At 38.1% G+C, this 23,183-nt stretch overlaps 1 protein-coding gene across 7 annotated transcripts in view; it reads right to left on the bottom strand.

Annotated features, from left to right (window-relative positions):
• Positions 1 to 23,183, bottom strand: part of DPYD (dihydropyrimidine dehydrogenase) — a 353,872-nt gene that overhangs the window by 281,293 nt on the left and 49,396 nt on the right. The gene's annotated exons all lie outside the window — the stretch shown is intronic.

Here is a 23,183-nt window from a genome sequence, read left to right as displayed (position 1 = left end):
TTTGCTTACACCTGTGAAAAACAGAGGCTTTTGTATACAAAACGGAGAGATGTGAACGGGTACACAAAAAATACCTGTGGATACAGTTTAAGGGGCCTTGAAGTCTAAACTGAACCCAGCCTCCTAAAAGATGTCCCCTTGAGCTGTTTCTAATTCACCTCAACACAAACAGGACTGGAATGATAACAGTTATCTTGAGAATTGCAATATACCTACTTGCATTGCTACACAAATCAGAATTATGTTTCCTCAAATCACCCAAGTGATTTTAATTACAGGGTCAGGCTTGAAGATACAGAAATAAGATTGGCTCTTCTCACAGTTGCAAAACTTTAGAGGGATTTTAAAATATCCTAAGCCTTAGATTCAGCAGTATACCCTCTCATTCAGAGAATTAGGTTTTGTTTTGACTGCTTGATCTTTTGTGTCATTCAGGCACATGCTACTCCTTTTCCATGAATTCAAAATGCAAGTACTAAAGCAATATTTTTGACTGCTGTTTCATCTTCAAAGGCAAGATTTGGGCTTTGAAGACCCAAAGTTAACTAAAGCTGACTTCTTCAACTCAACTTGGATATTCAGGCTCCTAACACACACTAAATGAATGGACAGAGTAGGCAGGGGTATATGTAAGAGATTCTCAAAAACCAGCCAAGATGCTAGCTGCAAATAGTTTAGTTGCTAAATATCTGACATGGTCAGAGACAAACCAGAGCCATACCTTTCCTATTCCAAAGGTTACCACTATGCATTTGTTCATAAGGGAATAAATTTAAGCTCTGCTTTTCCATCCAAAAATAGGAAAAAACCCAAAACAGTTTCATAGCAACCATTATCAGACAAACTATGTTTGAGCCCTAAGCCATGAAAGTACTAAATTCAGGCATTTACTCAAAAATCAAGAAGAGCAGGGATTTGAACTCACACATTTAACACGTGAAATACTTGGTAAACCTCTAATCTATTGGCTTTCAGTATCAGAGATTTTCTAAGTTCCCTCTGTACATCTGGCTTGGTTTACCTGTAGGGACTGAATCAACGTGGAACAGGGAGAGCCTATTTGGAAACCTACTGCAGAGTTCAGCGTTGAGCAGCTCTTTTATGGAAGTGCAACCTAAGTACTCCAGCAGCCTTTAGGTGCTCTCGGGCTTTAGGAGGTAAAGCAGCAACTCCTAAGTGACTTCAGTAATTCCTCTACAGTGTCTCATAACTACCAGGTACTTTATCTGACCTGGTAATCAAAAAGTTATTTGCACATGTTCTCAGCCTTCTCAACATAAAAACTGATTAAACAATCAGTCCATTTCTTTGAAAAATACTATATGCTGTTCAATAAACTTGAAAAATAGAATATTCTGTTGAACAGATGTGCAACATTTCAAAAATCCCATTTCCAGAGAAAGAAAGTCCAAATGGATACTTCCAAGGATGCAAACTAGATGCTGTATTCAATAAACATATCTACTTCTGCTTAGCATGATACAAAGTACTGAAGACACTGTTTTGGTGCTATATATGGTACATTACTCATTCTGAGAAATAGCTGACTATTTTACAAAAGGAAGATTATAGCTAGTTGCACATACATTTGTGCTTCAAAGCCTTTGTTTAAGCAATGACACCCATCCATCTGAAGTATGCAATGGTGCATGCTTTTTTATAACAGCTCTTAACAGACAATGAGAAAATCTAAACATACAACATGTTTATAGCATATCAGGCAGTCCTTCTAGAACATCAGCCTGGTTCTGATATTGGATGAGCTCCTGACAGCATATCAACCATTCTATCATTCAGTAATATCTCTGCAACTTTCAGAAAGAGACAGAAGATCTTCCCTTGGAGACCAGCACAGCTTGACTGTACTGATGGGTGCCCAGTTTGACCTCTAAATCTCTGGGGAGCATTTCATAGTAAAAAAAGATTAAGAACTCATTAAATATCTTGTTTCCTCAACAGCACTATAGAAGGCACTTAAGGAATAAAACCCCCAACTTTTGTATGTTTATATTACCCTTAATAGTAAAACTGATAAAAAATATTTTGAAAGACCTTTTTTTTAGTAAGTTGGTAGCAAATTGTTTTTTCTCTCAGCTGTTCACCTACAGATAGGCACAACTGACAGGAAGTATTCAGACATTTTTATGTCTGAATATTTAGACATATTTACCACCACTATTATTACAACTTCTCAAAAATCCAGTGTATCCATGATCCAAAACTAGTAACACAGTACAAGAAAACCATGCAGGTTTTACATAGTTCCATGTAAGCATCTTTTAGTTTTGAGGCACAGGAAAAACATGCTTAGTCTGATCTAAATTGCTGCAGTGTTCTTGTTAAAAACCACCATCTGTCAGAGATTATCATATTTTACACAGAGGGAACATGCATTAATTATTAATCCTACTCCTCACAGAAATGTACTCACACAAGATCAGGACTATCCATGGTGTTACAGGAGCATTAGTGTTCTTAGCAGGTAGTCTCTGGATGAAACTCGGGATTGATCCATTGAGAACTTCCAGCAAATGAGCTGCTTCAGGGCAGGTCACTGGCCATGTGGCAGGGCATCATCTCAAAAGAAGCAACAGCTGAATTCCCAGGGCTTGAGTCTGTTTCCATGAGCCAACATAAATACAACAAGTAGGGATATTACCTTTACAGACACAAGCACTGTTGCTCTATGCTGTGCACACACTGAAGCTCATGTTCAAGTTTAAGCATAAGAATTTGGCTTCATTTAAAATTAAATGCAAGAGTGAGAGCTTTCTCAGTGTTGGCCAAAGTGCTCAGGACTTTGCTGAGTCTTCCATGTGTGCTGAGGGAAGGAATTCATAGCTGTAAAATAGCATACTGATGTGGCAGATCTAATTTATCCACTCTGAGATTTTGAAAATGGGCAAAATAAGAAGATAAAGCAAGCTTGTTACAGATCTTGGTGAAGGACAATGAAAAGGGTTCATTCTTCCCCAAGGAACTCCTTAACCACATATAATTTCCTAGGGAAGCTGGTATAGATCACATTTCTGCTCTAATACAGTTTTACCTATTTAGCACTGTTTGACTATACAATGCCACATACTGTCTTCAGTTAAAACTTCATTACTACTGAACTTGTTTCCTTGGTCAGAGGTGAACTGACCAGGCAAATCATTTCATCATGAACTAACTTCTCGCAGGCTTTAGTATTACAGTGAGAAAAAAAAAACATTAAGAAAGACTACTGAGCAAAGTAATTGCAGGGAGGGGAAAGAAAGAGAGATAAAGAAATGTATGTCATATGGAAGTAGCTGGTATGAGACAACTCATAGTACCAGGCTTTATTTGATGCCAAGGATGCCAGAACCTCTATCTTACAACAAAGAACAAAGCTGAAAGTTGATTCTCCAAACAAGAAATAAGAGATGTCAGAACGTGAAGGACTTTTATGGATAAACACAAAATATACTAATGTCCATAAATCTCAAAACTTTGATGCAGTTTTTAATTTTAAGGTAATCTCTTATGTTACAATGTCTGTACCTTTCTGAGCAAGGAAGAGGTTAAAAATCTTGCTTTCTGAAAAACAGAAAATTCTCCACTGAAAAGCTGCTTAAGCTGCCAAGCATGGAGGGATAGTACTCCAGTTGGAACTCATTACAGACAACATAGGAGAGCTGATCCAGCTTTTTATTTACTGTAGAGGCAGAAATGACATGAACATCTTTCTATCTAGATCTAGAAAAATATGTCGGCCCTGAAGCCAAGGATCAGAACATTATCAACCCTGCCAAAATGAAATAGGTTATTTGTTTTTTTAATTTAGTGAGATTTGGCACTGATTTATGTATTTTTCCCTGGAGGAACTATTTATATTCTTCAGAGCACAGATGATAACTGTTAATTTTCAGTGGCCCTGCATAAAGAAATAGTAGGGTTTTTATTTTGAAACAAGAATACCACAGTTTTCAATCTGGTAAATTTCAGTCAAGCCATTTTAGGTCTTTTCCAGAAGGTGGAACTTCCAAGGAAAGCTTTTTCAAGTAAGGACATGGCCATGTCTCTCAGCGCCAGCACCTGTGACAAACAGGAAGGGGCATGCAAATTTCACATTAAAAGTTCACCTTCCATCAAGAGAAACATAACTAAGGACTTCTCCCATTCTCACATGGTTCATTCTTTTTCCTGGATAAAGTCACAGCATGAAGCAAAAAGTGATGTCAGTTGTGAGAAAATAAAAACAACAGGTGTCTTGTCCTCTCATGCCCTTTCCAGTGACACTCCCAAAAAAGGATTTTACTCAACCTTTACACACCACCATTCCAATACCATATCCATTCATCTGTACTTACAGTGCATAATATAGCTCATATTTCCAGTTCAGATTAGGCTGCCTGTATGTGAGAGGGGTCATGAGAACCTGTCAAAGGACCTTCCCGGGACTCTGCTTATAGACCTCACTTTGGAGGTTTAAACTGACCATGCAGCAGGAGAGTGATTCAGTTATAATGTAGGGTTTGACCCTTTGTAAACTACCACATCCTAATCAGCTTCCCAGGCAATCAGGGCTGGACCTCAGTTTTCAGGCCGTTTCTGCTGAGAACTTTGACCACTCATCAGTCATACAGAGACTGAAGAAGAAAAATTAAGATCAGTCTGGAAAGCTACAACCTTTCCTACAGCTATTCCATAAGCAAAGGAAGAAAGATTACAGTACAGGACTTTGCTTGGTCTCTTTTCCATAGTGAAGTGCTAGTAGGACACACAGGGAACTACTAAAAAGTATCCCGGAGACAAAATTTAAAGAAGGGAACAAAAGGGGACAAAATTAGCTGCCTAACACCAAAAAAGACCCACTCTTTTCTCCCTGTCAGGGTAGCTGAAATTGGTCATCACAGGTGAGGGAGAAGAAATCCATCAAAATAACCAGCTGAGATCATCCCCTTATTTGAAAAGGTGGGAAGAGATCTAAACTTCCTTGCTGTTTTAAAACAACAGATATCTCAACAGGCAGCACAGAATTATCATTATTTGTCTAGTAAAGCTAAGAAACCATAAATAAATGACAACAAAAGCAATAAAATAACTTACACCACGTATTCTGCAAGAAAATTATTCTTGCTCTTTGCTCTATGGCTTGCCAGAGATTTTTATGCAAGCAGTTTTGGTGGTAGACCGTAGTTACATTTTAACAAGATTCCATCATATAGTTCAAAACTATATTCCTTTAAAAAAAAATACCACAACAAAAAAAACCCCTCAACAACTTTATTTTGTCTACTTATATTAAAAAACCTGTCAACACATAACACTTATCCTAAGCAGTGTCTGGGTCATCAGGAATACGAAACACAACATTTGATTTTTATGATGAACTTCTGCTTCAGGGTAACTACTGGCACCAGTAGAAGTTCCCCACAGTCCCACAACTACCCACTCTGATCCCACAGTCCTTCCAAAACCGGGACAATGAGCACCTCTGGTGGCTCTAAACCTTCATGCTTGCTTCCACAAGGCTGACTCCTAACAAAGCATGCAAGGATTGCACCACATTTTCCAGAGCTGTTTCTTTCAAATGTAACTTATATGGATTAAAGATTACTGCACCTGGGCAATAATGTGGCATCAAACACTGACGTAGCTCTTCAATGCATAGGGGGGGACAGAAAGAAAAGTCTTAAACAATCAGATTTTTCAGAGTATTTTCACAAAGCCTTACTAATATCCATATTAATTAGTGACCTCCTCATACTGCAATAAATATACCTGTCAGCAAACCACTAAAAAGAGCAATAACCATATGATAAACAGGAGTCTTTCCACTAAGCCAGTCTATTAATTACCACATACTTTTCCACCATTATTCATCACATGGATAATAAATGAGCCATAATATAAGGTTTATTTATCTTGTGATTACTTCCCCCTAGATCATCAGCTGCAGAGGTTTTATGGTACTGCTATATTCCATCAGTGCAAAACCTGAGCAGATTTTGTTGACCCAATGAAAAAAATTCAGAACAAGGAAGAAACTGAACATTGCTTTTCTAGAGACAGACTTACAACCATCAAATTACTGAAAAATACCCCAACTATTACAGTGCAAATCTTGGTGATACAATACAGACAGACATTTTAGAAATGCTCATGGACACAGCTCCTTCAGACTGTTGTTCGTATTTATTCCTTCACAGAAATGGGCTCATCAAGCTGTTCTGTATTTCTGCTCATGCAGTGAAACAAGAACTGAGGAAACAGATTCTTTTTGGAAGCTACTTGCAATTTAAAACAATTGAATTTAATTTAAAAACATTCTTTTGCAAAAGAATATCTGAAAAGTCATAACTAAAATGAGAAAATGCCTTCTTCAATTTCATCTTTTTATATACTATAAAAAATAAATTCAGAATTTAAATTGGGAAAAAAAAATCAGAGGATATCATTCCATTAGGATTATTTGTCAATGAAGTTTCACTAAACTCTAAAATAGAAAGAAAACTTGCTCATCATCAGAATTTTGTCCTTCAGGGAAATTTATCTTGCCCTCAATTCTTTTAATAGTGAGCTATCTTACACATACAGATTTTCACTTGGTTATGGACTCAAGTTTCATTTGCTCATTCTTTTCATGCAATAGTAGTCGTGATGTTTTTTAAATGGCACATCTCAAAAAATATTCTTTCTTTAGCATTTAAACATTAAAAGCTCTTGAATTCTCAGCAATTTTGAAAATCTGGTCATTAGACACTTAACCTAGAACAAAAATTTTGAAAGGTTCTTATAGTGATCTATCTGTACATAACTGCAAGTTGCACATCCAAGCTCTCTGTAAGAACTTTCAAAGATCCCAGCCTATGAATAGAAAAATAAAACCAAAACCACCTCACAGACCTTACCTTTCTGAAAACATGTAAGCTGCCCTCCAGCCCCCAAAGCATACTTGCTTCTTCTTGGTTCTAACCAAGCACTACAGGAGCACCTGTGCCAACCTCACCACACAATCCAGCCTCGTCTTCCCCCACTATTAAGCCTCAGCAGATGTTCTGTTATAACCAGGGTCCAATTTTCAAGACCAAAGTTCCATCTTATATACTGGAAACAGTATCTTAACCTTGCTCCAGAATTTTTCTTCCTACCTGTCAATAAGAATAAATGTAATCAAACATCTCTTCACCTGTCCCTTTTACCAAACCAAAATGGCAGCAAAGAAACCTGAAAATGTCCCATAATAAAAGTAACTAATTCAAAGCTCCCTTTTTGTAGGAAGGTTTGCACTTTCATGTTGGAAGTAATGGAAGAAAAACAGTTTGATTTTTATTTTATTAAATTATCACATATTTGCAGACCTGATTCCAGGTGATAATGGACAGACTGCAAGGGATTTTGGTTTTCAGTCTCCTAAGTATTGCTTCCCTCTTTTTCACCTTTTTTTTGTGAAGATATAACCATACTTAGCTTTTAATTCAAAGCAGAGCTCTGGTTTATAGCACATAAAGACGTCTCTGAAGCACAAAGTACTGAATCAGAGAGAGGAAAGCACATCCCATCCTACCGTGGTGACATGAGTTATTTGCATAGTTGCCACAAAAGTAATAATTACACTGTAACTCAATAGGAACAATGGTAATTTCACAGTAGCTCATGTTGTTGTTATCACCCTATATCCTGATAACTGTGAAATTAATTTGTGGCACCACTGTATGTGTCAGCTTTAAGCTGTTCCCTAGGTAACATTACGCTACCATAGAGAAGGAATGCTTGGCAGTAAAATGGGTAGCAGCAGATTGATTATACCAAAAGACTCTTTCCTCTACATACAAATAACTTGGCAATCAGAGACGATGATGAGAAAAAATCCTCCCCACTGCCTTTTTTTTTTTTTTTTACTTTTTTTTTTAATATAAAAAAATAAATAAAAGAGTTAAAGGTATTAACTGACTGTTACCCATCCACTGGAAGAAAGGTAAAATAAAATGAGCAAACTGCCAGATTATATTTAGTGCCACTGACCCATTGTTCCAACTGCAGCCAACATGCAGTATAAAAAAGCTGAAAGTTTCCTTTCACTTCCTGTAGTAATTTCCTATGTTAACCATCAAACAGTAATTTTAAATATAAAAGCAAATACAGCACTACAACATATTTAAGACAGCAACAACAGTGTAGGTTATTCTTTCAGGAATAATGCTCACTTCATCTGAGTGGTACAGTCCTTTCACCTCTGAACACTCAAAATTATTTTGCAATACTACTGTAAAAAAGGAGTTCCACACTAAATATAAAAGACAACACTGCCACACAATGCATAGAGATAATTACAAATTTACTGGTGAAAATTCAGTGCCACAACAATTGAAGGTCTGGAAAACAGTAAATTATGAAATTTAATGAGGGAATTGATGACTGATTCATAACAATAAACAAAACACCAAGTTTAAACTTTCTAGTCATTCTGCTTTGTACAGCAGTATGTATGAGGCTTTGGATTAAAAAAAGATGCTATTTCATAGAACTTGGGTATTTTTTTTTTAACTTCTAATTCAGGCCTGCTTGTAGCATTAGAAATGCATACTGTAATGACTTTTTCTCTCACTGTATGTTTGTGTGCAAGGAAATAGGTGAAAAAAAAAATCACAGCATGTCACATATACTGACTCAGTGGTTCAGCTGGAGTTTTTTTACTGAAAAAGCAGCACCATCGCAGTGTCAGCACTAGTCATCAAAGCAAACCAAGGTGTTGAGCAGATACTCTGATCCAGGATATCCAGGGACAAGCATGTTTTGTCGCTCTGTGGTTTTGATCTTTATCTCTGACTGATCCTCTTTTTGTGACTGCTGTCCCCAAAACCCCTAACAGGTGATGTTCAAATGTGAGAGGGTTTTTGGTTGGGCTTTTTTTTTTGCAATCCAAACTAGAGCTTTCAAAGCTCTGAAAGCAGCTGTAAGAGCCTAAAACCAGCTTGGACAATCCCAAATATGTATTCTTCATTAAATATTGGCATATACTATGCCAAATCATGTCACTACTGAGAGGAAAATTTTGACCACCCCATACTTAATTATTCATCAGAAAGGCACTCTGATCATTATCAATATTGACCCAGGAATTCACCCCATATCCATTGCCAAATCAGCATGTACCCTCGTCCACTCAACACACTCATCTTTCACTCCCTACTGTGAAACAGTTCTCATGCACAAGGACCCTTAAATGCTGACAACATACACAACACACATTTGTAGTCAGCAAACTCACCATATTAACTGCATGGAGAATTTGCTGGTGCTCTTGATGCTAGTAGGAGTTACTACGGGGTATCAGTAGTGATTGATCCCCATTTTCAGTCCCATAAATAACTGTCTACAGTTGGCTTTGCTGGACCTGTGCAGAGTCTTGATGTTCAGCAAGCTCAGTAGTCTTTTTTCCCAAACCTGACACTACTTCTGCCTGCAGGAGCATGGGTCAAGGCTGATGGTTGGCTTACTAACCTCTGTGTATCTCCTCTGTTCTTTATTTTCTCTTATACACTCTTCAGATGTCAGTGGGGAAATGACTCCAACCAGCTGGAACAAACACACCCTCTGGAACAACAAATACTACCAATGACAACCAACCTTTCATTTGCTGGATCAATGCTGCCAAAGACATTAAAAAATGCTTCAAGAAAGGTATATGGATGTAGGTAACTAAAGACCTTTGGAAAGCTTTAAACACTAGTAGTAATTATTATCTTTATTGTAAGCCCAAACTTACTACCACAGATAAAATGGCTGTGAGCAAGAGGTGTCAGATACTCTTCTAAGAATACTGATTGAAAAATGAGGGGGGAGGTGGGGGGGGCAGGGGGAGAAGTTGTAAAGAATATCAACGTATCTTTAAGACAGTTGCAGTGGGTTGACTGCAACAGTCCAACAGTGATGCCTACTGACTTGGGGAATGGCTTTAAAGCAATGTGAAAACTAGTCAAGAATGAGACCAACTGCAAAAATTCTGATTCTTATCCAACCCCCAGGTCTCTACAGCAAAATGACCACCAAAAAAGATGCCTTGGCTTCTCCCAGCTGCCAAATGGCTGATATATTATTACTTTCCACGCTTCAAAAAGAAAGGAGACATTCTGTTGATATCACACATATATTTTCAGTTAAGATTTTGTTTTAGATATATTCTTCCTCAAAAAACAGGACATTTTTGGAGGAACAATGTACATAATTTGATCTCATTAATGGAGTACTTCTTTCTGATTTCACAAGATACAGCAGGATTTTTGAAAAAGAGTGTACATGATCTCTAACCAGATAGAAATTGCGTTTGATTACTAAAACTACAGTGCTGTAAATGTAGCACCTACAGAGAAACTTTTTCAAATATCTCCAGAATACCGTAATATCTCAAAATTGAAATATAAAATCCTTGCAATGAAAAGACATCAAATACATTTCACAAGACAATTGTCGCATACATTCAGCGAGAGTTATTAGCTGGCATGCGAAGTCTTGGAATAATTTCCATTGCTCTCGCATCCAACTGTAAGCTTGACGCATTACCTTGGAAGAATGCCACGTTTCCCGCTGTGCTAAACTTACTGAAACAAATAGGAAAGCAGCATTGCTGTGTTACATCCCTGCTTTACTATTGTGTAATTGGACCACACTACAGGAACAGCACTTTGTATTACAAACATTGAGTTACCATTATCAACTTGTGGCTTTGTGGTCCCAGCATAAAAACAATGAATTCTTGTTTTACATCAAGAATTAAATGAGTATGATAGAAAATATTAAGAGAAGTTGCATTTCAAGGCTCTGCTTGCAGTTCTACTTTTAAAACAAAATAAATTTCGTATGTTATGACATTGTTATACTAGCAGGAGAAAGAATGTTTAGCAATGCCAGTAGCAAAAAGATTACTCAGGCCTTTCTGAATTAAAGTCTTCATTCACCCAGAGTACCCAAGTAGAATAAAGGAATAAAAATTGATCAAAGAAACCAGGAGTTAGTTCTACACTTACGGAAACAGATCTATTTCAACTAAGAAAGAGGGAAAAAAATTCATTCTGTATAGTCCCTGCTTAAATAAACGCCTTCCTGTACTATAAAAAGAATATCAGGGATTTCATCTGCAATTGGGTGAAGAGTGGGTCTCTCCCCTCTCCTCTGAGATGTTAACCAGCCTTTCCCTATGATTCTGCCCACAGAAGAATTTGTGCCTAGAATGGCTACATCTCTAATAGCAGAAGATACCCTAAAATGACTGTGTCTGTGAGCAGTGTGGCCCAGAAGCAAAGGGTCTCTACAACAAAACAGCTGGCATTAAGCCTGACATAACCCTTCCTGAAAAGTGCTTATTTCAGCTTACTTCTAACCTAGTCCTGCAGGCTTGAGCAACCGACAGGGACATGAGTGTCCCTGCAGCTTCCACGTCACAGCTCCCTGTGCCAGCCATGCTAGGGACAGCACGCCACGAGAAGCACTTGGAGGAGCAGCGCATCCCCCGCCGGGCACGCACTGCCCTGCAGCCCCTGCACAGCCGTTACCGGCGTCCGGGAGGTGACAGCGAGGCACCTTTAGGCCATGACTAAATGTGTGACTCCACACAGGAGCCATTTATGCTTGTCTAACTACTCAAAAAGAGCAGTCAGGCCAGATGCTGCTAATTGTGCAGCTGCATCTCAGTGCAGGCTCCAAGATGGACTCAAGAAACATCTTCTGTTTAGGCTACTGCAGCCACGTGGCCAGCGGTTCTCAGCCATGCTGCCACAGCTCTCTTCAGCAAAACACACTCAATGGACCAGAATCTCTTTCAAATATATAACCATTCCTGTTTAAGTATTTTTAAACAGCTCCGTATAGCTCTTTAATTACAAGAAGAACAATTCCCACCCCAATTAAATATTTAATCTGAGAAGGCACAAGGGAATACCCTTGGAGACAGAAGAGGGTTAACAATACTAGCAGTTGCCATGCAAGCAAATTTGCAACGGGAAGACTGAGGGGTGGGTACTGTGAGGCACAGCCCAACATGTAACAGCCAGGCATGAGCCAAGCAAGTCACTGTAGCTCCCGGGGAACAGAAACTGTTTTACATGTGCTCAAGTGCATCTTCTCTTCATTAGAAAAACACAGATAAGCAGGAAGAGCCACTAGGAAAGCCACTTTTTGCTCAAATAGGAAGATAGATCAGGTAGGAGAAAAAGAAAAATTATTTTATAAATATATTTTTTTCTATTTTACAATGCTCTTCAAAGTGTGTTTTCTTGTCTTTTTGGTAATACTGTCAGATGCCAATTTAAAAATATTTTTCTTCATTTGATACATTACCAATTACAAAGCAAATGCTTGGTTAATACTAATTAATGACCACAAATGTGGAAAAAATCTTCAGTAGGCAAAATAGCAGTAAGAAAAGTATTTGTAGCATTAATCAGTACCATTAAACACTACTATTTGATAGTAGTAATAAAAGTAATAGTCTTTACAAAGATAGCAGCCATAATAACTTTATTAAATTTAAAAAATATTATATGTAGTAATAGTAATCACTAATTTTTTAATGTGGTAACAGTAGAAATATTAAATACTATTAATAAATAGGAGTTTAAAAAGCAGTCATACATACAGTATTGTAATGGTATCAGATAATAAATCAAGTCTTTTGTAAGTATTCTGATAGAAATCACATTATAATTCTTTCCATTACATTCCGTTCCATATACAGATCAATTATTAAAACTCATTTGAATGGGTGCAATTCTGTGATGATATTTAGAACAGTTCAGGGTTTATTTTACAGAAAAGACCTTTTTTTTTTTCTTCCTGGGGAAAACAAACAAACACACAACAACAACAACATCATAAAAAAACACAAAAACCAAAACAACCAACAAACCACAAAAAACACAAATCACCTTGATTTTTGGTATTGGACCAAGCCAGAACTAAATGCTGAACAACCTAACTACACTAAATACATATAAATTGATCTGCAAACACCTGCTCCACAAAGAACCTTGTCACTGCCAATACTCTGCACCTTACAAAGCCCACCCTAGGCAAGCAGTGCTGGGCATTCAAGATGGCAGGAGATGCCACTTGAGAATAGCTTGTTCCTCTATTCTCCATTGCACCTCTTACGTTTGTCTCACTCTGTAAGCAGCTTCTTTGTACAAATTGGTGCCTGGGATCGATCTTAACATTCCTCAGTCCTGGAGATGCTAAGATTTAGTAGCTTTGCCTTAGGCACTAGCAGTGAAAGCCTGTGGGTGGTGGCCTGAAAGACCTAAAGTGGTCTAGGGCTTAAATGGCTGCCCATCAACTTTTCAACAGCAAGCTCCAATGAAACAGATTCCTATGTAAAGAATCTTTGTTCTGAAGAAATAAGGATGGAAAACTGTTTCTGTGAAATTTTGTATCCAATTAGCTAAATTTATGGTACTGATTCCAGTGTATCTTAACAACTGTCTTACTGAAAAAAGTCCAATACAATTTACAGTCTTACTTTCAATAAACAGGTTGATTCCACTAGAAAATTAAATTTAGATAATCTTTTCTTGGTCTCCCAAATAGCCTCAAGTAAATAAACAGAATTTAAATTCAAAGGTCTACAGGGGAAGAACAGATTAATTTTGATGGAAGGTAAATATCTTAGGGCACAGCTGGACCCACAGTTTAATCTCTGAAACACCCTCACCCCAACATACAACACATTTCTAGGAAAATGGATATTTGCTCTTACATCCAAAAACCACAACAGCCAGTATAATATAAAGTTAGAACTCTTGAGAGGCAGCAAAAAAAGTATCAGTATCTAATAATAGTCATTATAACCAAGGAGTTCTAAACACATGTCATGGTTTAACCCCAGCCAGCAACTAAGCCTCACCAAGCCACTCATTCATACCCTCCTGATGGAATAAGGAAGAGAATCAGAAGGGTAAAAGTGACAAACCTCACGGGTTGAGACGAAGACAGTTTAGTAGGTAAAGCAAAAACTGCACATGCAAGCAAAGCAGAACAAGGCACTCATTCACTATGTCACACTGGCAGGCTAGCGTCTTGGGAAGAGACTAAACACCCTAACTCTGAATTTCCACCCCACCCTTCTTCTTCCCCCTCCCTACGGTCTGGGAATATCCATCCCTAGGATCATCTGGGGTCAGCTGTCCTGGCTTTGTTCCCTCCCATCTCCATGTGCATCCCCAGCCTCCTTGCTAGGGGGTAGGCTGAGGAACAGAAAAGGCCTTGACCCTGTGCAAGTGCTGCTCTGCAATAACTGAAATATCCCTGTGTTATAAACACTGTTTTCAGCACAAATCCAAAACACAGCCCCAGAGCAGCTACTGTGAAGAAAGCTAACTTCTATCCCACCCAAATCAGCACACCACCATAATCAGAAAAGATAATAATTACCTGGCCACAATGAACATATAATGCAAGGACACACTACTACCTAATAATGCAATTTTGAATGAAGATAGTATTTCTTCCTCAAACCCTTAGCTTTGCTTTGTATCCTGAACTCCAAAGAGAATGTACTCAAAGACACCCATGGCAACAGAAAGTCCAAGGACAACACAAAGGAGGAAGAAAAGATTACACTTTTTCAGGCTTTTGAGAAGTACAGTAAATGTCTGAAAATAAACAAATACAGATATATGTAAAACAGCATTTGTAAAGACAGACTGGTTTCTGACTGTAGACAAAACAGTAGGAAATGGACTTCGTTAAATACATGTGGAATGTGTCAACAGGCTGGCTACAGATTAAACTAATGACTTCTAAATAAAACGGCATGAGCTTCAACATCTTCAACTAAAACATCTGACTTCTTTGCCAAAGCTGCAAGACACCCAGCTTCTGCATACATCCTAGACTTTCATTATGGTTTAAAATGGTACAATACTCCTTCTACCTAAACCATCCAAAGCCCTGAAACATAAAATCAAGCATCAATCTACAAAAAGCCATGGCTCATGGCAAAACCATCAGCAAATTTTCTTCACTCGTATCTGTACTTTTTTCTTTTATTTATATTTCACGAACCAAAACCTTTTTTGAAGTGTATAGGCTGGTAATCCATATTGTATACATTCTCTCTGGCAATCCAGAGTATTTTTTCCTGAATGCTAATGGTAGCAAAGAACAAATTTCAGAAATATTTTAAAACTTTGCATTTTAAAAAGTAACAAAGGGGGAACCCATGGAGTAAACTCAAAATTCTGCAGTGCAATTTTCTACTCTGTTTGCACACAAGTGGCTGTTAGTCACTGAAAGGTACGATGCTGCACCCCCTGCACACCACCTTTGGAGTCTTTGTGGTAATCCATCTGCCACAGTGGTTTTCAAAATCTCTTTCACCACCACCATCAGACATCATCTCCTGCAGTTTGTAAAAAAGCAAAATTTTGACTCTTATCCAATTCTTTTCTTTAAATCATAAAACTAAATGGTTCAAAACCAAAACCAGGCTCTCCTTGGCTGAAGTGACAAAAAATGGAGGTTTTTTTCTCCTCTCTCCTCTGAAGTATTTCTTGGGAATTCTGTACACAAATACAGAAACTATGTACTTACCACACTCAGACTAGACCCGAAGCATATTTCAGTCACAGTAATATATACAAAAGAGCATATAAGAAACATACAAGATTTTATCAAAAATGTTCATGTAAGATGTTGCCTAAAGCACATTTTAGTATATCAAAAGTAGCAATTATAATGCAGTTTCCAAATCTATGAATATTATTTATTTTGCTGGTTTACTAGATTGCTTGCTTTTTGCTCACAATGCTTTTGTTCTATATCCATGTATGGGTTAGAAACACTACAAGGCATAATTCAATCCTCTCATGTAAAGTAACTGCAAATCTACATTGCCAATTGGAATAGCAAAAAAAATTCAATATACTTTCACATTTGCCATTCAGGAATATCATCTATTGACTATTTTAGGTCAGTAAAAGTTCTGTTTGTCAGTTTATCCCTGCTAGGTGACTAAAGGAACATTTAAAGGAAAACAATCTAATTATCTTGATCCCCCTCCCCTGTAACATCTAAATACACAAGCCGATCACTGGACCAGAATGAAAATTACAACTCATAAATTAAAAATAAGAAATTATATACAGTATTTTGAACAATGTATGTACAGCAATCAGCTGACAAATTTGGAAATTTATTTCAGTTTTAAAATTTCTGGGGAAGGTATTATGAAGCTGATATTCAACAGAACAGTCCATCTCACAGTCAAGCCCAAAACAAGGCACTTACTCATTTTCTTGATTATACTTGAAAAATATATATAAGGCAATGCAGTTACATTCTGTAGTGCACAAGTTAAGCATTATCACTAGTTTCACAAAATTTTCAGTGAGTTATACCTGACACTTGAAACAATGGTCTTGACATGTATCAGAACCTTCTTTTTCTTTTTAACTGCAAAATGAAATATGAAGTTCTATAATTCTCCATAGAAATGACAAAGACAATAAAAGTTCTAATAATTATCACAAAAATAATTACATTAATGTCATGGATTCCTGTACATGCTTGGTGTTGCAGCTTCTGTCTATAGACAGAAATTACTGCATCGTGGCCAGATCTGAGCAATTCATCCCAGGCACTGTTAGGCTCTCAGAGGGTGGCTAGTGGGTGACTCAGAAGTTAGTTAGCCAACAAAGAGCATGGTAAAATTGCATGAACACAGCTTAACAGTACCTTGTTAATGCAACTAAACAGCTTCTACCACATAAGCAGCTTGTTTAGTCATTGCTATCCCTATCCAGGGCAGCCTTGCACTGCGAAGGCATATGGCTAACGCTTGGTCAATGCAAGTGATGTTGGCAATCTGTTTGATCTGTAATGTAAACTAAGAATGATAGTGAAGTTCTGATTTCAAAATAGCAATCCAAATTGAACTCATATTAGCCACATGGGTCTTTACAATGGAAGTACTACTAAAAGTTCTCAAGTGCTTTAACATTCGGTGTGCATTTCTATGCAACACCAAACGTGACTAGAAACACCCGCAGTCTGCAGCATCTCCTCATCTCCATATGCTATTAATAATATGGTAAATTTATAAAATTGTGAAGATGCATATATAGAAAATAAATTCCATGGGGAGCAAGTTTAACATTCCCTAAACTCCACAGTTTCGTGAGATTCTTTGTTTTCGGTCTGAAAACACCTTTGTAGTTAATTTTTTAAAGGAATATCTCTAAGCCTAATGCAGTCAAAATAAGGGTCTAAATCAATAAGCCAATCAGGGGTTTACCTAATTAATATGTCCTCTGTGGCAGGCGGTGTTTGTTTCTTGGTGCTGAGATAGATATATCAGAGGAACATGAGCTGGTCACCCAAGAAGCAAAGTGTTGTTGCAGTTTGGAAGCAGCACAACATTTTTGTTAAATATTTAAGAAGCAATCACTTGCTTTTCCCCAAAAAGCATGCCCCAGGCAGCATTCAAGTGATCGCACTGGAGATAAATGTAAATACAGAAGAAGGTAGAAGAGAAACTTGGACTTACTCCCTCAGTCCCAAACAAACACACTAACACAAGGCTAGTGGCTACTTTCATAAAATCATTAAGTTTGGAAAACATCTCTGAGATCATCAAGTCCAACCTTTGACCAAACACCACCTTGTCAACTAAACCACAGCACTAAGTGCCACATCCAGTTGTTCCTTAAACATTTCCAGGGATTGTGATTCCTCCACCTTCCTGAGCAGCCTGTTCCAATGCTTGACCACACTTTCAGTGGAAAAAATTCTTCTTGATGACCAACCTGAACCTTCCCTGGCACAGCTTGAGGCCATGCCCTCTTGTCCTGTCACTGTTTGCCCGGGAGAAAAGGCCAACCCCCATCTTGCTGTGCCCTCCTTTCAGGCAGTTGTAGAGAATGGTAAATTCTCCCCTGAGCCTCCTCTTCTCCAGACTAAACCCCGGCTCCCTCAGCCGCTCCTCACAGGACTCACTCTCCAGACCCTTCCCCAGCTCCGCTGCCCTTTTCCGGACTCGCCCCAGCCCCTCAATGTCTTCCTCGAGGTGATGGGCCCAGAACTGGACACAGCACTCGTGTGGCCTCACCAGTGCCCAGTACAGGGAAACAATTCCTGCCCTGGTCCTGCTGGCCACAATATTGCTGATACAGGCCAGGATGCCGTTGGCCTTCTTGGCCACCTGGGCAGATGTTGGCTCATGTTCAGCTGCTGTTTACCAGCACCCCCAGGCTTCTTCCCACTGGGCAGCTTTCCAGACACTCTTTCCCAGTCCAGCAGCACTGCAGGGGTTGATGTGACCCAAGCACAGGATCTGACACTTCACCTTATAGAACCTTACACCATTGACCTCAGCTCAACAATCCAGCCTGGCCACATTCCTCTGCAGAGCCTTCCTGTCCTCCAGCAGATCAACGTTCCCATCCAACTTGGGGTCTCTTGCAAACTTACTGTGGGTGCACTTTATCCCCTTGACCAGATCATCTATAAAGGTAATAAACAGGACTGGGCCCAGTACTGATCCCTGGGGGACACCACTGGTGACTCGCTGCCCACTGGATGCAGCAGCATTCCCCAACACTTTCTGGGCTCAGCTGTCCAGCCAGTTCTTAACCCAGCAAAGGGTACACCTGTCCAAGCCGTGGGCTTCCAGCTTCCCCAGGAGAATGCTGTGGAAGACAGTCTTGAAGGCTTTACTGAAGTAAAGAACTTTGGAATACCGGAATTTGCTTCAAAGACTCCCACCTTCCCAGAACACAAAGGATTTCTTTGAACAGACAATCTCTTGAGACCTGGATCAGGAATCCAGAAGCCTTTACTTCTCTTAATTCACCTTCCCTTTCAGTTTACCTGAGACTGGTCCCATCTCCCAGAACAATACAGGAAAGCAAAAATACATTTAACATGACATTTTCATTGCCCTTATTACCTTACACTTCATGTCTGTGTTTCTCTAACTTTAGAGCTCTATGACGCATTTTAAAATGGGAAAACCAAGTTGCCTGACTCAGAACCGAAATATGAACCCATATTTGCCACAGCTCAGGCCAAAGCCCAAACAAGTTGGTTACTACGTATTTTTTAGTTTGCACTGCAGACTTGTTTTGTTTACATGTTTAAAATCCCAGCTTTTACTCTGCAAACTAATGAATACTTGCGAAACCTTGGAACTTCTTACACTGCAATTTTCTTGGGTTTTGCCCAGTCATAGAAACTATTTGTCAAATACATCCGAGAGTCTAGACCATATTAAAAGAAGCCTGATTATTACTAACCCCAGCTTGCACAGTTGTCAAGACAACAGTGAATATCATCATTAACAGAAACTGTTTCTAGCAAACTGGAAATCACAGTTGAAGCTTCACTCCCTTGTTCATATTATCCGAAACCATATGCAAATATATGAATGCAAAAGAAAATTCTAAATGAACTTCGGTATCTTTTATACTGATTCAAACAGATAAGCAAACTTTCTCTTTCCTTTCCCATTTCAAAGTACGAATAAATATGTTTAAATTTTCCTTTAATAACAAGAAGACTATACAAAAATACTCAGCTTTAATTTTCACTTGCAAAGCTTTCACACATACTCAGTCAGTGTTCACAAGACAGACCATATCCATATCCACCTACGAGTAGGATCCATTTACATATTAACACCTCACCAGCCTCACTGATTGCTCACCGCCTTAACCCACCATGGTGGCTTACCAACTCGGTTGATAAGTAAGCAATTGCAACACTAGATTCAGAAGGTTTCATTTGAAACACTATGGCTGAGTTTGTCTGACACCAGGCTCATCAAATGTACACTAGACACAGGTCTAAAACACATGGTAACATACATGCAGTGTTCAAAAGCAATCTACCACCTGCTGAGTGGTGACACTACAGAGGGACCTGGACAGGCTGGAGGAACAGGCCTACAGACACCACATTAAAAAAAAAAAAAAAGAGAGAGAGACTTTGGATTTCTGCCACACTTCTCCTAAAAGTTACTTTATAATTTGAGGAGGCAGGGGCTTCATTATTGTGTTTGCTTAATTTTAAGACTCCTCAAGACTACTGTACCCTACTTACCCAGAGGAATGCTTACTGTAGCACTCCACATTCTGGTTTCACCACCTATGAAAAGACTACCAGTGGCAGCACTCAGCTACACCACTTCCTCCTCCTCAAGTACTTGTCTCCTCATAGCGGACAAACCAGTCTAAAAGCTCCTTTAAAATTCTAGATGAAGCTTTACTGATGATTTGAATCCAGATTTTTCTCAGTGATTACATATTAAAAACAAATTGAGCTTTGTTTAACAAAAGCTCAGTGCTCTTAGGCAACCTGACATTATAGGTATATAGCTGTATTTTTCTACCCAGTTACTACATAAAATACTCAATTAATTTATCGTATACACATTCAAGGTAAGCAAAGCAACAGTCTGTCCATTTATAAACTCCAATTCAAAAAACTAATGGATTTTTATTGTTTACTTCAGCTTTGCAGCTGCATTAAAGTATAGTAATAAATAAAACATTTGGAGTACATTAACAAAATAAGCAAAACATTAACCAAATTGAATGCTTTATGGTTTTATGTGCAATCACAAGTAAATCAAATTCTTACAATACCACTCTCTATATACTGAATAATGGCAAACTACTATCAGCTCATTATCTCATTCAAAATCTAAAATAAATGTGAAGTAGAAGTAGAGAAAGTTCATAGGCTTTGTGATAATTTCAAAACCCTTCAGAAAGTTTATTTTGCATACATCTATATACATAAACAAGAAAGATAATTTTCATGTAATCCTTAATTTGAATACTGAAGAGCTGGAAACAGAACAAGACCCTTCTTGGATATTAGTATTTGTTTATGCAGAGCACAGTGATACTCATAGACTAGAAGTGTACTGAAACCCATACTAAATTGACCATTTTTCTCAAAGATGAAGTTTAAATGGAAGGTCTCGTTCCAAACAGGACCACTGGGGGAAAAGGTTCATTGTATTTCTCATCTGGCAGACCAGTAGTACCACTCTGGGAAATCAAAGAGGGTTTGGGCAGACTGCCCACTCAACTTAAGGCTCATCTGAGATCCACGTATATCCACTTAGCTATCCAACTAGGATTTTTTGTTGTTGTTGCTCTCATGCCCACATGATTTTAGTGCTTTTGTGCAATGTGCAACCCTCTCCACAAGCTTCCCTTACCAAAAGGAGGCAGGTACCTCATAATACTGAGGTCAGCCAATCTATGTCCTCCCATGCCTGGTCCAATGTTCACTCCTGTCATGAAAAGTGAACTTTAATCTATAAAAATGTACCACTTGAATTACATAGGTACAGATCATCTTGGGATCCAAACAGAAAAATGCAGCCACCCAGTAAATAAGGCGACAATTTAGCAGTTGAAAGAACTGTACAACCTAAAATAACATGTGTCTTTTACACACATTTAGAAAAATATGTACACCTACATGGGTATACCTCTTTAAATTAACATTTTCCACCTTTCATGTGCCACTCGAGTGTGTTATAAAAACACACTACAGTATAAATCTAGTAAGTCAGGTATTTTCTTTATCTTAAAACAAAAAAGCAACTAAGGAAACAGCCAACCATTTAATACTGACTGCAATTAAGAGAATTCCAGCACTGCACAATATCTGTCACACTTCACAATCAATAACTATTTCTCAGAATGGCTAGCAGAAATAGCCAGGATACAAATTTATGAGATAGTAAAGCGCTTTTGCACAGAAAAGAATCACAAGAATCTTCTAAACAGTCTTTATAACACAAACATGACCTCTGAAATGCCAAAGCTCCCCTTGCTATTCAATGCTGATCACCAAAGAGCCTCCAGCTCCCAAATTTTTAAAATACTATCCCTGCCGAGTCATGTATCGCAAAACGTAGCAAACCTGAACACTGTTACAGGACAGCAGCAACTTGAAATCCAGTTTGTAGGAAATACTGAAGGTAGCTTCATGTGCCAAAAATTCCCCAGATCTTTACTTTTAATCACTTTCCATTTATTACATGCAAGATTTAGGTACACAGATGACCGACCACACTGGGAGAAAACCCTAAACGTATGAAGCAAAACAAGCATAAAGCAAAAATCACAATTAGAAAGGTGAATGAATGCTGTTATTTTTACAGCACTGGTAGTTGAAATGTTCAGCATACTTGTAGGTAAGAATACCTTTTCAAATGATCAGTGCATATGAGACGACCATCATGAGCATAAAGCCATAAAGTCAGAGTCGTGCAAATCAAGTCATTCACACACATCCATAAATTTTTTAAAGGGATTATGAACACAGTCAAAGCAAACAGGTGTATTTATTTTTTCAAGTAGATTCTTGGGGAGAGGTTGTTGTTGTTTTTACTTTTTACTGCACTGGTTCAAGTGTAAGAAGTTATTCTCGTATCAGGCAAGTGAGATGAAGCACTATGTTTGCATCATTACATTTTACTATCCAATTTCAAAATCTTTAAAAGTGCAGCTTACTATAATTTTCTGATTCACAGACAGTACTATAAATAACATCTTCCTGATTATTCGGTGAGTTACTTTAGAAAATCTGCCTTCAATTTCACTACCTTTCAGCATAGTAATCACTCCCTTTTTCAGACACTATAGCTGGCAAGTTTCTTTAGAGTCCTGTACCCAGATACTCTGCAGTGCAAGTAAGGATGGCAGATAATTCATCTTCTGACTAATTTTAGCCTCCTCTAATAAGTATTAAGTGCAACAATATGAGCATATTAAGCAAAATATACATCTCTACAACATATAATGGACCACACTGATTTTTACATTCCATTACCAAAACCAAAATCATGTAAATCTGGTGATAAAATCAGAGTACACAGGAACTACATAAATAAAAATCAAATTCAATTTAAAGCAAATACAGGTTTGTTCAAACACCATTGTACAATTGCTTTAACACTTACAGAATTTAGATGAACAATATTTTCATTCACTCACAGTTTAGTATAAATATAAAGCAAGGCACCCCCTAAGCATTTTAAATAACAAATTAAACATTTACATTTTTTACTGTGCAGTCAGGCTTAACATTTATGCAGCTTCAAAACCAAAGTACAGCCTCAAGGGAAGCCTCTCCACTGACAAATTAATACCTTAGAGAATAGAGCTGAATGGTGGCAATGAACTCATTTGTTCCCCCAATAA

The sequence above is a fragment of the Corvus moneduloides genome, chromosome 9 (genome assembly GCF_009650955.1).
Source record: "Corvus moneduloides isolate bCorMon1 chromosome 9, bCorMon1.pri, whole genome shotgun sequence".
Lineage (NCBI taxonomy): Eukaryota > Metazoa > Chordata > Aves > Passeriformes > Corvidae > Corvus > Corvus moneduloides.
This window is presented reverse-complemented; position numbering and strand designations above follow the sequence as displayed.